Source organism: Talpa occidentalis, unplaced genomic scaffold (assembly GCF_014898055.3).
Source record: "Talpa occidentalis isolate TD23 unplaced genomic scaffold, MPIMG_talOcc4v2.1 talOcc4.9, whole genome shotgun sequence".
NCBI classification, from domain to species: Eukaryota; Metazoa; Chordata; class Mammalia; order Eulipotyphla; family Talpidae; genus Talpa; species Talpa occidentalis.
Genome location: NW_023605305.1, coordinates 55,401,362 through 55,416,067, shown reverse-complemented (window position 1 = coordinate 55,416,067; position 14,706 = coordinate 55,401,362). Strand labels below are relative to the sequence as shown.

At 42.9% G+C, this 14,706-nt stretch overlaps 1 protein-coding gene across 1 annotated transcript in view; it reads right to left on the bottom strand.

The window, feature by feature from the left end:
- Positions 1 to 14,706, bottom strand: part of GNG12 (G protein subunit gamma 12) — a 160,175-nt gene that overhangs the window by 101,275 nt on the left and 44,194 nt on the right. The gene's annotated exons all lie outside the window — the stretch shown is intronic.

Below are 14,706 nucleotides of genomic sequence, written 5' to 3'. Positions count from 1 at the left end.
TCTGACTGTGCCCAGTGCTGGTATGTATGTATAAATAAATATCTAGATAGATAGATCTCAACTGAGCTTATGCTCTAAAAACAGAATGCTTTTATACTTGCAAACTCTTGAGTTTTTTATCTGCTATCTTTAATTGGTTTTGCCTACTATCTAGGGCAAAAGTCCCTAATGAGGAGGAAGAGGATATAATGAAAATTTGATAGCCACCACCAGTTATTGAGTACTCTGTCAGGTAAGCAAACTTCATGAATCATTTTCTTTAATCCTCTTAGAGATGAATTCCTTTATCATTTCTGTTTTACAGACAAAGCAAGAGTTTGTTTTTTAAGAGCTCACTGAAGATCTTACTGATTTATATAGCAGTGCTAGGACTCAGGGTCACCTGCCTTTTGCAAAGTCATCTTCTTAATCACCACCTATACTCTGCCTGCCTCTGAACATGGAGGATACATACAAAGAAGGAATTGACAGAAAGCAGGGGTAAGTGTCAGAAACACTGGACAAGAAGACATGGCCTCCCCTGCAGTGATGATGAGATGTGGGAAATTAAATGGTGTTGGGAGAAGACCTGAGTGAGGGAGAAGTGGAGGTGCTTATTTAAGAGGAGCACTGCCCCAGATTCAAGGCAAGGTTATTGCTAAAGACAGAGAATGCTCCCGTCCTCCTCTGGTGCCTTAGTGATGCTGGCAGGGAGCCACGAGAATGAGCCAATCCTGGGTAATAAATCCAGAGGAGAGAGCTGCAGAGCCTGAGCAGCGGGTTCCTGACTTCCCTGAGTATCTAGAACACTGGGGGCATTGGTTAAAAACAAAACTGATTCATCCCTTCAATAGGTCTAGGGCAGGGCCCGAGAATCTATATTTAAAATTTTCCTAGGTTGTGCTGATATGGAAACACCAATAATGATTATCAGAGGCCCTGCCTCTTGGTCTTATCCATGCATATTTCTGCCTAGGAATTAAAACATGTCTTTTTAAGAGAATGTCACTTCCTGTCTAGGCTTTACTTTTCATCTCTCTTAAATATTGGAAAATTCTCACTCCTCATAATGACCTCAACCTAGAGGATTTAGCCTCCTTTAGTCTGAAATAGCTCTTATCATTTAACTTTTTTTTTTTTTTTTTTGGCTGCAAAAGTCTGTTTGTTTTCTTAATAGTCACTTCCTGCTGCAATGGCCTCCTTTGATGCTAGACTATCCTGTCCTCCTGGCCCATTCAATGACCTTCCCTCATTGCAGCTCTTGTTCCTCTTTTCTGCATCAGCACTTCAGGACCGTGACCTGAGAAAACTGAAGAGTAACTAGGGCTTTTACAGTTAGATAAATGTGAATCCCAGCCCATGACTTACAACCCCTGCGTAGCTTCACTTCTCTGACCTCCAGTTCCCCCATCTGTAAAGTGGGAAGGGATAAGAGCAGTACCTACCTCACAGGGTGTTACCAGGAGGAAATGAGAGGACATATGCAAATTACTCAGCACCTGCCTGATCCACGTGGTTCAGTGAGGGCTGACCTTCTGTTCCGTGACTTCAGTACAACCGATGCACTTCGAATACAGTACTGACCCTTCACCTTAATTCCAAGGGCTAAATGAAAGCCTATTTAGATTTACTCTTGAATGGTGTGCAGTGGCTTCCAAGAAAAACACCCGGAAGATCTGGTGAAACCTGGCTGTGGCACCCCCATCTTCCTGATGTCCCTTTCTCAATAAGTGATGCTACCATTGTGCTAATCCCTGGGGTATCTTTTTGCTTTAGACCAAGCACTGTCCAATAGAAATGTGAGCCATACCTGTGGTTTAAAATTTGCTAGTAGCCATATGAAAAAGTGAAACTGACATTTTACTTAGCCCGATATGACCAAACTTGAAATGTAATCAGTGTAAGAAATGATTGAGCTGTTTAACATTTTGGTGTATTTAATCTCTGAAAATCACTGTGCCTTTTGCAGTTGTAGCACGTGTTGATTTGGTCTAGCCACATCTCAAGTGCTCAAGTCATAGTGGTTGCTTTATTGGACAGTGCAACCTTGGAAACTGACACTCTCCAAATTCTCTTCATTCCTACTTCAAGCCATACCCCCTATTTAAATTTCTCTCTATTCTTTCAATGTCTTTTTAACTTCAGTCTTGGTTCCCAGCACCTTGCTTTATGGCTACTGCATCAGGCCCTTTATCTTTCTCCAATCGAATCTATCTTGACCAATTATGCTCAGATACAGACAGGACCACTTTCAGCTCAAATAAGTACCAGGAATTTCTAGTGCCTCCAGGAAAGACCCAAAGGGCTTTGCAGTCAAGATCCTGTCTAGTATTTCTGCCATAATAAAAAATCCTAATTATAAAAGCAGCTTATTACTACATACAGCTTAGGATATGCTAATCACTGTCAAAACATTATTCTACTGAATCTTCAAAATGACTAGGTTCTTTTTCATTCCTGTTTTACAAAGGAAGAAACTGAGACACAGAAAGGTTCAGTGTTTGCCTAGTGTTAAACAGCTCAAAAGCTGCTTAGAGGAGATTTGAACTCAGGCAGTCTGACTGCAGTGGCCCAGAACCTCTATAGCTATACTGCTGTAGGGTCAAGAGGCTGTCACCACATTCCCTGGCTTTGTGGGCTTTGTTTCCAAGCTCTACCTGCAAGTATCCAAGTTTTCTGTATTCTTCTCATGGCTTATTTAAATTGTGTCTTCCTTAGGCCCCAGTTACTTTTTTTTTTACCTCTCTCAGGAAGGTCTTTTAAGCTTGCTTATAGTGACTATTTTCCTTTATGAATTCTGCTATATGCTTCAGTGTCAGGAGTTCAAGGATCCCTAAGAGGCTGGTCCACACATGCAGGCAGGGGAAGTTGTGCATGAAGCCCCAAAACATTGTAAGCAAATTTTAGTGTGTGTGCCTATTGTTTCAGAAATCAGGATTTACAGCTATCAAGTTCTCAAAAGGAGCCATACCATTATTTTGGTATTGAAGAGTATGTTATTTAATGTTAATGATTATGAAACTTTGTTGTGTGTGAATAGTGTCTTCCCACTAACCTGTGGTAATGTTAGCTCAGTAAAAATAGTACAGCAATTACATTTCTTCATTACTTACTATGTCAAATACTTTATAGAGACGTTAGTTCATTTAATATTACCTGCAATCATAAGAGATTCAATTTTTATCACACCTAGCAAGATGGAAGCTCTGGAAGGTTAAATAATCTATCCAAGATCAAATAGCAAGTAAGGAACAGAAACAGGATTTGAACCCAATTTCTCAAAAGCCACACCTTTAACCAGGCAGGTAAGTTACCCTATGCCATCCTTTGTCATATTGACTAATGCAGAGAACAGGGCCTCAACAAATACTTGGGTTAGATTAAGACACTGGATGTAGCAACCAACACAACAAGCCGGCATGAACCTATCACCCTAGGGTGTTTATGTTCTTGCTGTTTGTTTTCTCAGAACCAGGATACACCCTGTTGCTCCTTACCACAGCTATCCAAAAACACTGACTGTACCAAGTCAAAGGTTACCCACCTGCTTGGGTCCCTGATTCAGGAGCCTCTTTGGAATACTGGGTCTCCCAGGCATAAGATTAGGGTCATTTGCTGGCATTGAACTTTCACCTCCAGCATGGGGTGGGACCCAGATTCTCAGGGAAATGCTCCTTTGCTCACCTTCACTGTGCTCCAAACAGGTTTCCTGCCAGCGAAGGTGGACCCCTGGGGAGCAGCCCTTTGCAATGACCTGTAGAGGTGTAGGGCCAGCCCTGTGCATGGCCATGCTCTATGTGCACTGTCAACACGAGGAATGACCCTTATAAACAAGCTTTACTCTACCTCAGGTAGCAAGACTGGCTGAGAAATTACATGTTCCTGTCTGCACAGCTGGCTCAGGGGAGCTGGCAGTCTCCTGCTTATCCATGAGTGAGTAAAAAAATGATTGATGAACCGACAACTATCTTCTGTTGAAAAATGGTGGTTTTTATTTTTTTTTGGGGGGGTGGAGGGGGTGTGCCAGGCATTGTGTCAAGGGCTTTATGTATTTATATAACAGCCCTTAGAAAGAAATGACTATTAGTCTACAAGTGAGTTTTCAAAATAAAAATATGTGCATACAGCAAGATGTATGCACATAGTATACATTTTAAACCATCCCAAAGGGGATACAAAAAATCTTCCTATTCAAGACTTCCTGAGGCAATCAATTATCGGTTTTTCATGTTTCTTTCTGAACATATCCCGGCACACATAAACATTATTTATGTAACTATCTTTAAAAATGAGAGCATTATATGCATCGCTGTATTATTCACTTCAGCTAACGTATTATGGAAGACACAGTGAAGTTAGTAGGAGTATTCCCTTTCTGGATGAGGAAATTGAAGCTCTCTGGAATACCTAGTGAGGAATGAGTAAGTGCCAGGGCTGCGTCAACAATGGTGCTCTGAGCCATCACTGCACACAGCCTCTGCCTGCAGGTCCTAAATTAGGAGCCTGCTGGGCTGGAGAGAGGAAGGGAGAATGGCCAGAAAATTTCTGCCCACAAAGGGCTCACTGCTTTGGGGGCAAGTGATGCCATATGAAGTGAGAGAATGATGGTCTTACTGTACCCAAGCACTAACCACTCTGAAGGGAAGGAGCCCCCCCCCCCCGAGTGGGAGTGCTACTCCAGTGAGCAAAAGCCTAGAACACTGCAGCTTCACCAGAAATGTCTTAGAAATGCCAGTTCTTGAGCTTTCACCATAGACCAACTGAATGAGAAACTCAGGAGGTGGGGCCCCCAGCAGTCTGGGTTCTAGGTAGTCGGTGCTTCCTAAGAAGCATGACTGAGGGAGGAGGAGGTGATGTCTCAATGAAAACTTCTAAGGAGAATCTAGTAGTCAAATAAGTTAAACCAAGCTTGCTCCATATTCCTGGTATTATCCCAGGACTAAGGTGAGAGCTGTGGAAGATGCAGACCTTCCTCTTGACTCTGGCAAGGAACACTGGTCAATCTAGAGAAGGTGGCAGATAATCCAAATGCAGTGGTGTAGGGCTTCCCTTCTTACTTCTGGGAATGTGCACTCTGGTCCTTGTGATACCTACACCCAGAAAACTTGTACTTTCTTTTCCATTTATGCCACCAACTGGGAGTTTTCCTCATCAGACTTCCTGAAGTATCTGCTTTCAACCCTCCCCTCTCCTGAGCAGGGCTAGAGGTTTTCTGCAATGGGACCTCTAGGCAGGGAGGTTGTCCACAATGTAACTATTCTACCCTCATTCCTGGGGGACTTGTAACAGGGTGGTCCCCAGGAAAGAGGGAGGCTCCAGGTTTCCTGCCCCACCCAAGGGAGGGTGGAGCTGAGCAGAAAAAAGCTGCAGAGGAGACTGGGAAGGAAGGAGGCAGGATGGAGATCCAGAAGGAGACCTGGAGCAGGAACATGGAGCTGAGAGAAACGTGAAGAAACTGCGCTTGCCTTTTGATCGTGGACTGGTTGACACAGATGAGGGCGAGAGACCCGTAGGGAGGTGACAATGGTGGTTTTGGTCTTGATTTTGATTTTTCTCTTTTCCTCCCAGACTTGTCTGGTTGTTTCTGATCCTTTTCTGTGGGTCCCCACTGGAAGATGCTTTGGGGCCAATCCTGCTTGGGTGGACTTTTACCCACAAGGGGACGGGTAACTTTGGGTGCTTGATTTAGAAACTATATTCTTTGCCTTTCCTGTACTGTTTACTAATTGTATTGAAGTTCCTTCTCATTAAAGTCTCATATGTTTTGTGTTGATGCGGTGGATGGCTGAACCTATTTAGAGCAGGCAGGTTTGCAGGGTCTGAGGTGCCCCTCTCCCTGCCTTCTAACAGACCCAGGAAGCAGAAAAACTGGGATATTTGAGATTTGGATCTTAAAAAGGCCTAATCTGTACCTGATCCACTTTAAGCAGACAACATGCTTTTAACATGATTAAGCAGGTAGAAGTGCATTATAACCAAAAAAAAAAAAAAAACCCAATACCTAATGGGAGAGTTGAAAGTGAGGCAGGAGGCAACTAGGTAGCTCTTCTGTTTTGAGTGAGGAAAAGGCTAAGAGCCTTTTGTAGCTCACTGACACCATCAGCAAGGCTGGGCACCACTAAGGAACCATAAATGTGGGCTACCAGAGTGGCAGGTAGAAGGCTTATGACTTTTAAGAGGATGGACTGAGTGTAAGTGAGGAACATGCATGGGCCACCAAGGCATGCTGGATGTAGATGTTAGGAGCTTAGAGAAGGGTGATCAGCGAGGGCCTGAGCAGGCAGAGATACGCGCCGACACAGTCCTCAAATGAGCCACTCCTTCATTGTAGGCATGGGAGAGGTGGTGGTTAAGAAGTGGGGAGAATTTCAGAAAGGGGGAAGTGGAGAGAGGATTAATGTTGATTTTCATTGGGGGAAAAAAGGGGCCACCAATGATTTCTGAAAAGTGGCAGGCACAGTCAGTGTAACTAGAAAAACAAGCAGCTTTATGTAGGATGGAAGTGGGAGACAGAGAAAAAAACAGGGAGAACATTTCTGTGGAAGGTTTAGGGACAGGCCGCATGGTAAAGGGCCCAGGCTTTGGGGCCAGATGTGAGTGCACCTCTGGCCTGTGTTACTTAGTGCTGCATGAGGATGAACAATCACTTAGCCTCTGTGGACCCTGAGGTTCTCTGGAAAATGAGGTAACAAGAGTGCCTACCTCATAGGACTGTAATGATTTGATGAAATTATATAGAAAATGGCCTGGCACATAGAAACCATTTAATACTGTCTATCATCACCAGGAGTTAGAGCATAAAGTTTCAAACAGATGAAGGCAATTAGAATGTGGAAAAAAAAAAAAAACTGGATGCAAGAGATGGGAAATGTAAGAATGAACACAATTTCATTCCTTGTGCAGGTTGGGAACTGACAGTTCAGGGTGGTGAGTGAGTGCTAGACTTTGGAGGGAGAACACAAAGAAACAAGCAGAGTGCACCCCACTCTCCTCCCTGGCTTCCTTTACTCCAGGGAGATGAGAAAAGTCCTGTCACAAAAGGCAGGGGAAGAGAGGGGGTGTGATGCTGTATCAACAGGGTTTAGTTAAATAGTTAAAAACACACCTAGAAAATATGTTGGAAGAAAATGCTTCAAAATGCAGTTATTGCTAGATGATGAATATTTGGGGGACTTTTAGTGTCCTTTCTATGCACTCTGGTAGTTTTAATTATTTTGGTCTTAATAGCAAATGCTTTTACAGCACTTACGTGTGTCAAGCATTGTTCTAAGAGCTTTACAGATACGAATTTACTTGATCCTCAAAACAATGCTCTTGAGGTTGTTACTATTGTTTCCCCCAGTTTAGTATTAAAGGGACTGAGGGAGGCGGATGCTTAGAACATTGCCAAGGTCAGAGCAAAGGTGAGTGGAGGAGCCAGCTCTCCAACCCCGGCAGCCTGGCTCCAGATTCTGTGCTCCTAACCACATGTGATACTTTATGATTAAAAAATGTCCCAGTAATTGTTATTCACAAAAGCAGGAGGAGGGGCAGTTATTAGTCACTTTCCAGGGGTGAAGGAGGGAGAGAGCAAGCATAGTTATTTGGATTGGTGATTAGGGAATTATTGGGGGAACTTTGCGTGTGAAGGGAATAAGGTTGAATGATAAGGGGTGGAAGAGGAAACTATTAAGTCAGGGATTTAGGCCAGGAGGGGAGGGGAATATTTAGAGAAATATGGCAGTGTGGTGAAGACAAGGAATTGAATGGAAACTTCTAGGGACAGGTGGATTGTTTTAAGAGCTGACTGTCACCTGAACATTTTCAGAAGCAGAGGAGGAACCACTGAGCAAGCAGGGACCCAGCAAACATCTCAGAGGATAAGGGCTCAGGACTGAGCTTAGAAATGAGGAGGAGGGCCTGCGAGAAGACGGAAGCTGGACAGCTAGGGAGATGGGTGCCACGCAGCTCAGGCTGAATGCTTTCTGAGAGGTGAGAAGCAAAAGGGAAATTAACTATGCATGCCACACGGGCAGACTGCTCAGAAATTAGCCGCAAAACAGCACAAGCAGCTAATTCCATTTAGAAAGCTTCCATTCATTATGTTATAGGGCAGCCCCTTAGCTTTAGGACATCCTTTTCCCCCTAACAATTATAGAAAGCTCAAGAACAGGCAAAGTGAATTTATAGTGATAGAATTACAAGCATGAAAAGCACAGGTGAGGAGCTGGATGGAGCACACTGGCCATGAGTCAGGAGCTAGTTGTTAAAGTAGGGGGACAGGTACACAGGATGCATTTGACTTTTGTATGTGTTTGAATATTGTAAGAATAAAAAGTTAAAAGTAAAATTCTATGATCCTAAGTGCTTCATAACACAATAATTATTAACACTGTAAGAGAAGCTCTGTCATTAAAGCGGAGATAAGTTAATTATTATCTACCATTTCCTCTTCCAGATCATGATCTAGCAAGTATGCCCAATGTCCACAGAGCAGAGGAAGTAACTGCCTTTTGAGGAGGTACAAATGGAATTAACACAGCCCTGGTTCTGGGCCCTCTGCCCATATTACAAGGCACTCAGGCCCTGGGTCACAGATGCCAAAGTTTTACTTCTAGAAAGCATTTTATTCTATACATTCACCCACAAAAATCAAACAAAAGGGCCCGCACTGGGAGAAGCTCACATACGAAACCATTTTCTGCTTATTTCAAAGTGATTAAGTAGCCAAGGCTAGAAAAGCCTGGAGATGGGGTTGGATATAACCTAGGCAGTCTGCAGACACCAAAATGTGGACATATCTAAAAAACAGGCTACTTCATTTTTCTTTACTTCAATTCCTCTTTCCCCAGGAAACTACAGCAAGGAGACATGCCCTACCTCCTAGCAAACATGCCTGGACTTGATAAATGCTTTGAGGGAAAGCAAAATCTATGGAGCTGGAACTCCTGGGTTAACCAGCAAGATCAATGTTCTACACTGGCCCTCGCAGTTCAAGTTCTTGGGTTTGGAGCCTGACAGTACCTACAATTTTATACATATTTTCAAAAGGAAAAGATTGAAAATACAAAAGATCCCTAAATTAGCTTTTTCTTGTCCTCATTCTTTATGTAAATTGGTTAGAATTTTCTCCTTATAAACTTGTTAACTCCCTTTTTAAAAATAAATTATTTGAGGAGAAACATATACTAGGAAACCAAGTCATGTCATGGGGCAGCCAAAAAGGCACACTTCTCCTTCAGCTGATGGAATTGTGTAAAGTTTTAGGATGTGTTCATCTTAAGGAATGATGTGACACTTCTCAGAAACAGGAATTAATTCAAATCATAAAATTTTTCATTAAAAGAGCCCTACATCCTTCAAGAGGACTGATTCATTAAAATAAAACCATGGCAAAAAAAAAAAAAATAAAACCATGACAGAATATCACTTAAAACAATTAGAAAGATAGCAACTTAAATATGCAGCATGTTACTACAAACAACTAGCTAATTCAGTTTTGTTCTCTTAAACTCAAGAATTTCACAAAACAAGATCATCAAATGGAATGCAGTAAAGAGATTTCTGCCAACAAGCCCCCAAAAGAATTTCTACGGCTATTCTCAGTGCCAGGTTCTTCTGGGCCAGACCCATTTCAAATATTCTGCTTCTCTTGGATACAAGTCACTTACCAGACCACAAGGCCCAAAGGCTGACTTTAAAACTGGGGTCATCAGACTTTTGACAAATTCTGACGTCGACAACATTCATCAGTCTTTTTTTTTTTTAAAGACTTATTTTTATTTATTCAAGAGCTGGGGTACAGGCCATAGTTGCAGGAGGGCAAGAGGATTCACCAGAGACAGAGCGGGGAACAAAACAGGCAGACAGAATGAAAGCACTGCTGAGGGGAACAGCAGGCAAGACAGGAGAGGTCTGCTCACCATGTGGGATTCTCCCTGGCTGGCCAGGAATCGAACCAGCACTGCGGAGGCTGAGGACAATTTCACAGCGTGGTACTCAACCCTCTCCGCCACAAGGGAGGCCCTACATTCATCAGAGTCTTTAAGCCTAGACCTCAATCTCATGGTGGGCCCTTGAATCAAGCACCCCATGCTCATGATTCTTTATGTCTCCCACACACAACACACAAAGAACAAAAATGCTGATTTGATTTGCTACAAGCCATGGGGGATAGTCGTGTGATGAGCAAGTCACAGTTTTGCAAGTTTTCCTCTTCATAATTCAGGAAACAGAAAGTCAATATATTCCTAGGACGGGGCCCATTGGAAATTCAATCAATATTTTATCCAATGAAATGATGACAGAGGAATCTGTGGCAGTATTTTAGGTGTGTGATAAAGGTCTGAATCCTATGTATGACAAGTTCTGATACAAATTGATAGGGGGAAAAGGCAGTCCCAAAGCAAATTCCATACAGGCTTTGTGGACTCCACCCCCACCCCAGGTCAAAGCCAAAGACACTGGGAACTCCAAATCCCATCACCACCAAAGGGAAGGTGGCTGGGACCTGAGGGTGGGGTTAAGCAGCCAGGTGGATACAAAAGGCAGACACGTGGGCTTTGGGGGCTCTCTCCATTTTGGGGCCCTCGGCCAGCTCGCGGCGTCCGTCTAGCTCTGAGAGTGACTTTGGGGTTTCCAGGTCGTCGGATCGGGTAGGACGCATTAAAGACTTTATTTCCCTATTTTCTCCCTGAGTTGTACATTTTCCTTATTTCCTTTTCTCTTGTAAATAAACCTTTTATTAACCCTTTTGCGTGTGTCTGTAGTAGAGTATTCATAAGTCCCTTTAAAGCGCGCGGGTGAGGACCCACAGCCAGGAACCCGTTTAATATCGGGGTTGGAACCTCAGTAGAGCTCCTGAGACACTCCACGAAGTTTCTCCTTTTCCTCCTGGGAAAGCATTACATGAATTTGTTCTATTTGGCTTTTACCTAATGAAGTAAAACTGGAAGGGAAGCATTGTCACTTGGGAAAATGGTAAAAACTTTGGTATGTACAATATGTTAACAGTAGTATCGGGTATGTATGTAAATTGTCAGCGGTGATTGTCACCTTGTAATATTGTATAATTCAATTGTTTCACATCTACAGAAATTGTTTCTGGAAATATAGGGAGAAAAGGTCTCAACAGATTCCTATTGATGGAACTGTTGAGAGTAAAACTTTCTTACAAAGGACTCAATAGACCTGGAAATACACCTGACATTTGCTAAGGTTTCTTTGACATAATACTGGAACTTTTTTTTTTATGCATTCTGTCCTGAATCCACGAAATTTTTGTTTTGTTTTGTTTTGTTTTGACTAACCAGGATCTGCAGAAAGGTTGTAATTTTTTTCCAGCAAAGCTAACTTGTCACATTTTCTCTCCCCTTGATACCAACACAGCATACAAATAGTGGTAGTAATTTTTGCTACTTATTTCAGAGTCTGTTTTTGCATAACTTCCATAGGGATTTTGTCTGTTTTAACAAAAATTGGACGTGAGTTTGATTGTGTGGCTTTGTGTGGAGTTCTTCCAGAAAGTTGAAAAAGAGCTGAACCAAGAAGAGGAGAACCTGTTTGCCTTGTTTGTAGGGTTCCAGAGACCTCCAAAGAAGGTGAGGAAGCTTGCCTCCATTGGCAGGACTGGTCAACCCGGCCAACGAAAATGCCCTGGTACCCTCGAGAAGAGGAAAGCCCAGGTGGAGTCTGATGAGACCAACTTTATACCTGAAGCATACATCGACTGGATGCCACCGGTTCGCTCTGATCCTGTATGGAATATTTCAACAAAGCCAGCTAAAATTGCTGTTAGTTATTTCTACTCTGTGATTTTATGCAAAAATAAGAAAAATGATTTAAAAGTAGATTTAGTTTGCAAACTTTTGCTTTGCTGTTAAAAGTTTGGGATCAAGGTTGAGAAAATTTGTGTTTTTACATCAGTTGAACCATTTTAAGATTTTTTTTTCCTGAAATTTTTACATATCTGCTGACTTGTTTTGGCTAACGCCTCCAGATTTTTTTTTGGCTTAAACTGATGAACTATTTTTTCCTGGAGTGGAGGACTTTTGCTTTCCACAATGGACAAATACCTGGAGAGACTGGTTTTCTTTCACACTGGAACCTGACAAAACGTTCATCTGAGACTGCATCCCAACCTCCATATATTTGATCTTCATCACCATGGAAATGGTGGCAAAAAGTGAAAGGGGGGAATTGTTAGGGGGAAAAGGCAGTCCCAAAGCAAATTCCATACAGGCTTTGTGGACTCCACCCCCACCCCAGGTCAAAGCCAAAGACACTGGGAACTCCAAATCCTATCACCACCAAAGGGAAGGTGGCTGGGACCTGAGGGTGGGGTTAAGCAGCCAGGTGGATACAAAAGGCAGACACGTGGGCTTTGGGGGCTCTCTCCATTTTGGGGCCCTCGGCCAGCTCGCGGCGTCCGTCTAGCTCTGAGAGTGACTTTGGGGTTTCCAGGTCGTCGGATCGGGTAGGACGCATTAAAGACTTTATTTCCCTATTTTCTCCCTGAATTGTACATTTTCCTTATTTCTTTTTCTCTTGTAAATAAACCTTTTATTAACCCTTTTGTGTGTGTCTGTAGTAGAGTATTCATAAGTCCCTTTAAAGCGCGCGGGTGAGGACCCACAGCCAGGAACCCGTTTAATATCGGGGTTGCTCTATAACAAAATCACATTACAAAAGGATCCCTTCAGATAATACTTCCCCAGATGCATTATCTACTGGACAAAGAGGTTAAGTCAGAGAAACTATTTGTTTAGTTCTGATGCTAATTCTCAGTTAGGAGCCATAACAAACATCTTGTCTCTAAATGATAACATTTTTACACAAATCCTCTGCCTCCCAAGCAGTTCTAGCATCTGCACCTTCCTCACTCCAGTCCCTGTGAAGGGATGCAGACTTTTCAAAAGCAGCTCTTTATCTGGCCTCTGTCCTTGGTGGCACATGTCCCCTCCTATGAAGGACAGATATAAGGAAGTGGACTCAATGCTACAGGCTTGGGAGAAAAAAGAACTAATTCCCAAATGCCTTCATTGATTCAACCTGTCTGCGAAGGTTAGGCACTTGGACCAGGGAGGTGGGAGGAGAAAGTTCTTTCCAAGGGCAGTTCATCTTCAGAATGGCATTGGATGTAACAAGCTTTTGGTTGTCTGTGATGACCCATGGGTTTCAGAATGTTGAAGTAGATCCTAGCAAGTCTGTCCCTGGAATAATGTCATAAATGCAAGACATTCTTTGGAACACTTTTATGCACAATCTAATTCAAAATAAATGACATGTGTTTATATTACATGTAGAAATTATGAGCTTGATTTTAGTCCATTGAGTAAAAAAAACACACACATGTCATAAACACCCATTACCTGCCAGTGTCAACATTATAAATGAACAGACTGGGCGTTCACATGATTGTTGGATGCTTGAGCTTTCATGGGCTGGAGGAAATCTGGTATTCCATTTCTTTTTCTTTTTTTTTTTTTTTTTTAAGATTTATTTATTCATACATACAAGAATGGGGTACAGGCCAGAGATGGGGAGGGGGTGAGAGGATTCACCAGAGACAGAGTGGGGAACAGAACAGGCAGACTGGCTGAAATACACTGCTGAGGGGAGCAGCGGGCAAGTCAGGAGAGGTCTGCTGCACCATGTGGGTAGCTCCCTGACCGGGGATCAAACTTGTGCTGCAGTGGCTGCGGATAGCTTCATAAATTGCGACTTAACCCCTTGCGCCACCAGGGAGGCCCTGGTATTCCATTTCTAAAATGTAAGCCTGATGTACTAATAATGCCATTAAAAGACTATAGTTTATTATGTGATATCTCACTTAACAAGAGTTGATTAATTACTTAACTTTAATTTCTACCTAATGGAAATTGTATGTGAACCTCTTGAATTCAACATGCAAATTTATGTGATCGATATTTTTGCAGATAACTGGAACAATGTCGGATCCTTTCGCCTCACGAGATGCTTATTTCTTAGTAAATTAGTAGGCGAGTCTTTTAATATTTAGTGTGTTTTTACTTTTAATCATCTCCATGCTCCTTAAATGAAGGAAAGTATTGGTTTTTTCCACTCTTAAATAGAACCCACTTAAAGACCTTTTCTTAGAAGCAGATTCTACCTACACTTAAGAGGTCGGGTGGAGTGGAAGACAAATCACAAAGGGACTAGAAGTTTGATTTTTATCAGGGTTGCCTTTCAGAGTCACCTGGGCAGTTATTTCAATGCACCCAGGTCCAAGCCTCCTCCCATGACCTCCAGAATCAGAGTAGGTCCTGGCAAAAGTGCATTGTGAGATTTGGACGTTCCTAGGAAAGAGCCATGAGACTAACACACACAGGCTGTCCAGGCAACAAGCCAGGGTCTCCCTGATGGCTCTGCCTGGAGCAAGTTAGTGCCCTTGGGGCAGTCACTTAACCTCTCCTGGCCTCCATTAGCTTCCTCAGGCTTACCAAAGGAGAACAATATAGATGCTATACATCTCTCCTTTGCTTCTCTCTGAATGGCCTCCCTGCTCTTCAGAGCTACCATAGATTCAAGAACTTCACAAAATGATCAAGGCTCCAGGGACCTGTATCAGTAGACGGTGTAGGTGGCACCAACAGTGCCCTGGAAGAATTAACCACATAGGGGGAGTTGCTGCTTTTGAAGCCTCAGAAGACATTACAACTGGGGAGCAGCCTAAATGCGGGAGGGCAAGGTGGGGTAACTTTCCTTACCAAGTGTGTTCTAAAGTCA